This window comes from Eubalaena glacialis, chromosome 7, assembly GCF_028564815.1.
Source record: "Eubalaena glacialis isolate mEubGla1 chromosome 7, mEubGla1.1.hap2.+ XY, whole genome shotgun sequence".
In the NCBI taxonomy this organism is placed as follows: Eukaryota; Metazoa; Chordata; class Mammalia; order Artiodactyla; family Balaenidae; genus Eubalaena; species Eubalaena glacialis.
The window spans coordinates 76,149,056-76,157,479 of NC_083722.1; positions in this window are offsets into that span (position 1 = coordinate 76,149,056).

Here is an 8,424-nt window from a genome sequence, read left to right on the forward strand (position 1 = left end):
AGCTGGTTTAATTTTGTTCATCTGGCATTTCCCAAACTCTGGTGACCATAGCATCAGTTTTTTGCATAATCTCCACTCCCAGCCCATGGGACTGTGCGCTCAGCCTGTCCTTCAGGAGAGAAAATAGCCTTGTCTTGCCCAGTGGCTGCTCATACCACGTTCTCTTCCCTGGACTTCCTTTCTCATTTTCAGATGAGAAGCTGAGGATCATCAAGTAACTGCTCAGAACCCCACACCCTCCCTCTGGCCGGCTCTAGGCTCCCTGAGGTCTGCTTTTCACCAGCAGGTCCGATGGCCATCCCAGCCCGGCTCCTGGGGAGGCTAGGATGATTAAACGGGCACCGGGCAGAGATGAGCCGGATGCCTGGTCAGCTTCCCCCAACCAGCACCAGCCAGCTCTTGGCCATGACCAGCTCCTGTGGTCTCTAGCTCAAGGCTGCACAGGGCCAGACAGGGGCCAGACGGGGAGGCTGGTCCTCTCAGCATGGGGGCTGTGGACAGGGCCCCCTCCTCAAGCCCAGGCCAGAGTTGGGTTACAAGCTCTGAGGGTCTCCTAATGAGTTCCACATGCGAGTGAGGGCCTCTGAGAGGAAATGGGAAGGGGCTGGGGGAGGGGGAGAGGGGCCTGAGAGGGGATTGGAAACATGTGTTTGGAGGAGGAAGATGGGGGAGGGAGAGTGGAGGGAAGACTCTCCCCAGAAGTCTTGTGCCCACCCCCACAAGGTGGCTGCCAGGCTCCCAGCCCCTGCAGGAGGCCCCCAGGCCAGCAGTCTTGGGGGGAGACCCCTTAGAGGGCCCACTCCTCTCCTTCAGGCAGAAAAAGTCCCAAATCCTTGGCCCTGCTTGACTGGGGTTCTGAGCCATTAGAGGCAGGATAGAACCAGGTGGGTGGGAGGGCCCATGGGGGCATGATGAAGCCCCTCCACAGCCAGCCAGCTGGCCAGGAGCAAGATGCTCATTCAGATCCAGCCCAGCTACCCCTACCCCACCAGAGAGCCCTGGATGCAGCGAGGCCACTGACCTGTCAGCCCTGACCCCCACCTTTGCCCCTCTCGGCTAGCGGGTGGGCAGGGAGGCCTGGCATGTGGGTTGGCTGCCCCACCCTCCCTCCCTGTCCAGTGGGGGCCGTGCCTGGCCATTCAGATTGGCCTGGTGGCTGGAAGCCTCATTAGGAAAAGGCTGTCTAGGAGCCATGTTGGCATGTGGAGTGGGGTGTCCAGTGAGAGAGACCCATGGCGGTTAGGGAGCAGACTGAGGGCCTCATGGGGTACAATGGGTCTCCCTCCCAGGAGCACTGGTTGAACCCCAGGTTTCTAGTCAGCTGACCAAGGCTGAGCCTGGAGTAGGCCTTGTAGCCAGCTGGCTGGCCTGTAGGATTCTGATGCTGGGGGCCCAGACCTTCAGCCCCCACCCACCTCCAGCCACCTCCCCAGGCCATGGATCGGAGCCCTGCAGGCACAAAGCCTGTTCTTAGAGCTTTGTGTGAATTGTGAGAGCAAATCTTTCCCGCAGCCCTGTGAGGCCAGTACTACTCTTACCCCATGTTGTGGATGAGGAGGCCAAGGCACAGAAAGGTGAAGTCAGAGCATTCCTGGCAGTAGAGACAGCAGGTACAAAGGCCCTGGGGCTGGAATGTTCCTGGTGTGTCCAAGGAATAATCAGGAGGCTGGTGTGGTGGGAGGGGCATGAAGGGAGGGTGGAGGGTGGTAGGAGATGGGGGTGGGGGAATGGGCAGGATTGAGTAGGGCCTCTTGGCTGTGGTAAGCATTGTAGCCTATACCTGAAGGAGGCTGGGGAACTGCTGGAAGGGGTTGAGCAGGGATGGCATGAACTATCTTACAAGTTTTCTTTTTATTATTTATTATTTTTTAATCTTATGGCTTAGCCGACTCTGGCTGCTATGTTGAGAACAGAGGGAGTGGGCCAAGGGCAGAAGCAGACCAGGCAGGAAAGGAGCAGGCAACATCTCAGCAGGTCCTGGCTCCTTGGGGGGCTAGCTCTGGGATGGCCTGAGTGGTGGGCAGATTGGAAGGGCTCTCATCTGACCTGCCCCAGCCTAAGCTCCCTTCCCTCACCAGGGGGGCCTCCATAGCTGAGGTTCCCCCAAACCAGAGGCAATTATCCCAACAGGAGCTTTGGGAGGAAATACAGATGGCCAATAGGCACATGAAAAGATGCTCAACATCGCTGATTATTAGAGAAATGCAAATCAAAACTACAATGAGGTATCACCTCACACCAGTCAGAATGGCCATCAACAAAAAGCCTACAAACAATAAATGCTGGAGAGGGTGTGGAGAAAAGGAAACCCTCCTACACTGTTGGTGGGAATGTAAGTTGGTGCAGCCACTGTGGAAAACAGTATGGAGGTTCCTCAGAAAACTAAAAATAGAATTACCATATGATCCAGCAATCCCACTCCTGGGCATATATCCAGACAAAACTAGAATTCAAAAAGGTACATGCACCCCTATGTTCATAGCAGCACTATTCACAATAGCCAAGACATGGAAACAACCTAAATGTCCATCGACGGATGAATGGATAAAGAAGATGTGGTACATATACACAATGGAATACTACTCAGCCATAAAAAAGAACGAAATAATGCCATTTGCAGCAACATGGACGCAACTAGAGATTATCCTACTAAATGAAGTAAGTCAGACAAAAAGACCAATACCATATGATATCACTTATATGTGGAATCTAAAATATGACACAAGTGAACCCATCTATGAAACAGAAACAGAATCACAGACATAGAGAACAGACTTGTGGTTGCCAAGGGGGAGGGGGTTAGGGGAGGGATGGAGTGGGAGTTTGGGGTTAGCAGATGTAAGCTTTTATATAGAGAGTGGATAAACAAGGTCCTACTGTATAGCACAGAGCACTATATTCAATATCCTATGATATGGGACTTCCCTGGTGGTCCAGTGGTTAAGAATCTGCCTTCCAAAGCAGGGGACATGGGTTCGATCCCTGGTCGGGGAACTAAGATCCCACATGCCGTGGGGCAACTAATCCCGCGGACCGCAACTACTGAGCCCACGTGCTCTGGAGCCCATGCACCACAACTAGAGAGCCCGTGCAGTCTGGAGCCTGTGGGCCACAACTAGAGAGAAGCCCGCATGCCACAATGAAAGATCCCGCATGCCACAACGAAGATCCCGCGTGCCGCAACTAAGACCCGACACAGCCCAAAACAACAACAAAAATCCTATGATAAACCATAATGGAAAAGAATATTAAAAAAAAAGACAGTATATATATGTATAGCTGAATCACCTTGCCATATAGCAGAAATTAACAACACTGTAAATCAACTATACTTCAATAAAAAAATATTAAAACTGGAAAAAAAGGAGACTTTGGGACATGTCTCAAAGGGCATGGGCATCCTTGTAGAACCTCACAAACGGCCCTATTCCCAAGCACACCCCAACTATGAGGGGAACTGGACCCAACCCCAGAACCAGGGCACTCCTGGGAGCAAAGGTCAACTTCACAGTTGCAGGCAAGAAGTCCCACAGCAGCAGCCCAGACGCGGGCCAGCCCAGGCCTCTGCAACAGAAAGCACCTTCTGTTTCCAGTTAGCAGGCACATGTGAGCTGCTGCCTGGAGGGTCTGGGAAGACTAATTACATTGCTTCTCTAGCTCCAAGTTCCAGAGGCTTCTGGGGGAGCCAATCCAGCAGCAGCTGTCATGGAGAACGATCCTGGGGGCGAGGGTAGGGGTGGGGGGTGCGCTGGCCCTGGGGAACACGATCAGCACTCCCATCCCAACCCTGGGCACGAGGGCATGTCCTCGGGCGGCTCTGGCTGGGGTCAGTTTGAGGGCCTCGGTGCAGAGGTGGGGTGGGGCACCACAGGAGCTTCTGGGGGAGCTGGATGGTTCCAGAGAAGCCTGCCAGGTCAAGGCAAGGCCCTGGGTTGAGCCTAGCCAGGGAAGGGCAGGGCAGAGATCTGGAAGAGAGGCCAGTTGAGCAGAGCAGCTGCAGGGCACCTGTGCCCTTGGCCAGGCCTGAGACCAGGAGAACAACATGGACTGGGTGAACGTGGGCCCCAGGTGCTCAGGGACGGCCACAGCTCTGAAGTCAGTCTCCATTCCTAAGCTGAGTCCAGGTGCCCAGCTGAGGAAGGATGGAGGTGGCCAGGGGCTGATGTCAGTATGTTGGCTGAGTGACACTGCTGACACGGGCCCAACTCCTGCAGGCCAAGCCTCTGCCCACGGAGCACCCATGAGAGACACCAAAGTCCCACTTTGAGGAACAGGCACTTGTGCTTGCAAGAGCAGCTTAGGACTGAGAAGGGAAAGCTGCCGGAAGATGTGATTTCCTCTCCTGCCCAGGTCCCCCGTCCGATAGTGCTCAGATTTCTCATGGGTGGTAGGAGACAGTGGGGGCGGGGGGAGGCCTCCTGCTACAGGCAGCGCCCTGGCAGAAGGGGCTCGAGGTGGCCTCACCTGAAGTGAAACCACTCCTCAGCCTTGCTCTGTAAATAGGGTCTGGGGAAAGTGTTTCCACACAGCAGCTGCCAGCGGAGGAGGGGCCGGCACAGAAAGCTTCCTCATGGCTTTGCCCCAGGCTGTCTGGCCTGGGTCCAGTCTCATCTCGAGCACGAGCACGGCTGTGAGCGCCCCACGTTCTGGGCCTCTAGAGAGACTTCCCCCAGAGTGGCTGGCAGAGTGAGCCCGGGGTGCTAGGGCTGGAGCCCACTCAGCAATGGGACAAGGCCCTGTGTCAGGGCAGTGATGCTCACAGGAAGTGAGCTGGGGCCCGCCAGCCTGACACTGCCACCTTGGCAAAGTGGTTCCCTCCTCGGCAGCATGGGGCGGGGTAGCGTGGAGAGGGGGTGCTTGGAGAAAACCCCGGGGCCCAGTTCTGTCCCACTTAAATGGCCACCCACCAGTTAAGGCTGGAGCCATCAGGGGCCCATCTTGAGCAGATCGTTTAGGAAGATGAGGTTAATGACAGGGAGCTGGGATAGTGTGACTCACCATGCTTGCGCTTGCTCATCGGGCTGGGTTTCCGGGATTCCCGGCAATCACAAACACCCACCCGCAAGCCTGTGCTGGCCCTAGTGGCGGCCTCGGCCTTGGTGACAGCAGAAGAGGTGGGCTTGGAGGGCTTGCCTCCTCAGGTGGGGCGAGGCTGTCTGCCGGCCCAACTCCCTCCTCACCACTGGGGATCCCCGTAGCACGGGCCATGGGGTCAAGAGACCGTAACCCTGGCCACCTAGAATTTCAGAGCCAGAACGACTCTGGGACCATCAGACCCCATCCCCACGGACATACAGGCCAAGTTCCAGGGAAGGGGTCGGACCCGCCAGAAGTCTCCCTCCAGTCACACACGGAGCACATTCTCGCTCTGAGCGCCTCGTGTGCCTGATGAGATGGGCACTAGCTCACAAATGGTCTCCACAAGGTTACTGAGCTCATTCAAGGTCATGGAGCTAGCAGGGGGCAGAGCCGGGATTTGGACTCTGGCGGTGCCCCTGACTCCCAGAGCGATCCGGACTCCCCTGCTCCGCCCTCTTGCCAGCCTGCCTTCACGCAGCGCGCCCCCCCGGAGATCATGGGACAGAGGACAAGGATGGTGCTGGGCGGGAGAATGGCAGTTTCCAGGACAGGCTGGCTCATGCCACTCAAGTCTCTGGAGGGACACAGGCCTGCAGGGACCCATCAGCACTTAGTCTGTCAGGTACCCCTGGGAGTGGTGACTCAGGAATGAAGGGCGGCAGGCTTGCCACGGGCAGGGGTTGGACTCAGCTGCTGCTTTCTGGCTTGGTCGTCCAGCCCACCTGACCTGCCTCCCTCAGTTTCTCCGGCAGGGAGTACATATTCATCCCTGGAACCCTGAGAATCTGGCAAAGGGTAGGTGGGGGATTGCAATTTAAATCACAGACACCTGTTCTTTCACTTCACATGTTAGGAAAATTAGGGGATGAAGGGATGGGGGTGGGGGCTGGGAACTGCCACTGAGATGTACTTCCTAACAAAACCCCACTAACTTAAACACATCTTCCTAGCACACACACACACACAAAAATTTGCAATTTGGTTTTCTGGGAGCTCAGTTACCAAAATCCAAAATTAGGAGAGATGACGGCTGAGCTGAGGCATTTACATTTCCAGAGGGCTGCTTCTGAGCTTGGCAGCATGGGTGGGGGATCGGGAAGAGCCCCCGGCCACAGGGGAGCTGTCTGGGAGGGCTAGCAGGGAGTGTCATCTGGGGAGACGCCACAAGAAAGGCCCTGTCATGTGGTCCCCAACTGGGCCGAGCCACCTCAAGCCCCGCTAGGCCTCCCCACTCCTCCTGTGCTTATAAGGCCCCCCCCCCCACCATAGCCAGTCCTGCCTGTCACCAGCCCAGACCGTGTTGCCCAGCTCAGGGTCCTGCAGCACCTTCACGGGGGCGGGGCTTGGAACTGAGGCTAGACAGTCTCCAGAGCGGTCAGAGCACCCTAGGGTTTTCTGTCTCCCTCCCGCCAGGAGCAACCTGGCCCCTAGATTCTCAGAGCAGTGAGGTCTTGGGTCAGGCCCCACATGAGCAAGAAAAGGAACTCTTTGGGGAAGAATATGGCCAAATGTGAGCCTGAGCCCTCACAGCTCTGCCTTGGCGAGGTCATACACACTGACCCCCAGGCTTGGAGATGGCAGGTCTCTGTGCTGTTTTAAAGACAAATGCAGCTCTCCAAGAACCATCCTTCTCCCCAGTTCCAGATCCGTCTGGTGGCTCCGTCAAGGCAGGTGTGTGAGTGGCAGGAAACCCCTCAGGAGGGCTTGGCCCCGGGCCACTCGTGCAAAGCCCTCCCAGAAGCCCATGGCCACGGCTCTGGCCCGCCTCCATCTGGGAGGGCCCAGGTTGGACTGTCCCAGGACATGGCAATATTGTCCTACCAGACAAGGGGTGTGCTGTGTGTGTCGGGGGGTGGTGAGTACCCCTCTCCAGACTGTTTACATCTGACAATGGTGGTGGGACTTCCAGGGGAAAACAGTACACCACTACCTCCCAGGCCATTTCCCAAATCCCTAGCAGACCCTCAAAAATCCTCATTTTCTCCCACAGAGAAAGGGAGATTTCAGAGAAAAATTCAAAATTTGATCCTGGTGTAAACTGAAGACACGATGGGTGGCAACCCTTGCCTGGCCTGTGAGCAGAGCTGCTACACAATGCCTTGGAGACCCTGCTCCTGTCCTGTTGCACCATCTGTGTCTTTGGAGAGGATCTCGCCTGGGCTGGCTGCTCGAATCACCAGAGTCCCAACACCTGGGAGCTCCAGCTCCACTGGCTGCAACAGGGCAGCCGATGTCTCATCACTGGCAGGGCAGCCAGCATGGGAGGGGATGACAAGCCTGGCCCCACAAGCTGTGTCCCCTCTGAGCAAGCTGACTCAGCGTTGCCCAGACTCCCTAAAAGCCTCCAGGGACGGGGAGCCCATGACCTCCCGAGACAGCCAAGGGTCTTACCTGCCAATTTAGACCAGTAGGACTTCCAGGCTCTTCTACACACTAGCAGGGCCACGTGGGAAGACTGCAGCAGGTTCCTGGGGGCCTCCAAAGTGTCCTGAGCCTGCAGCCTCTTCCCCACTTGCAGCAGGCTCCATCGTCTAGAGGGACTGATGGGGGCGGGGAGCCACGGGCCTCTGTTGAGTACCTACCTCATCGTCACCTGGTGGGGTGGTTACCACCACCACCTGACACAAGAACCTGAGGCTTAGAGAGGTTATGTCACCATGTTGAGGTCACACAGCTCAACCAAAGGCAGGGCCTGAGGCCTAACTGCAGACTACAGCTCTCTCCCCACCCAGGTGGAAGAGGCAGCTCCTCCAGGCTTGTCGTTCATCGGTACTCAACATAGGCTGCCTCTTGTCAGCCCAAGCTCTTAGGCATTCAGACTGTGCTCCCACCTGGAAGCTGCAGAGGCTGGGAACCTCATTAGCTGCTTGGTTACTGACAGCTCCCGGGAAGATCTAACACCGCCCTCCCCCCAGGCCCCAGGGCAGGGCAGGTGTGTTGGAGGGTAAATACCTCTCTGGCTGGCTGGGCCCCAAGAAGCTGAATGCAGAAGGCATGGATGACACCCAGACATATGGGAAACACTTGCCTGGCTTTCCTGCAAGGATGCAGGGGAAGCTGCCTATGGAACCCTCACGAGCAAGAGGAAAGGCAGGTGCCTGAGGCCTCCAGGTCCCAGCTGAAGCAGCCAGCCAGGCCAGCCAGAGGGACAGGGTGTAGGCAGGGGCTCTGGCTGTCCTTGCTCCTGAAGACCCCGAACGGCTGCAAACAGGGTGTGCTGGGCTTCAGAGGTGATCCTGGCAGGGGCCCTCCCAAGAAGCCATTTTCATTCTCCCTTTATAGGTCCTGGGGATGGGGGGACTAGGTCTCACTCAGAACAAGCCATTTCAGTGACGAGCTCCATCA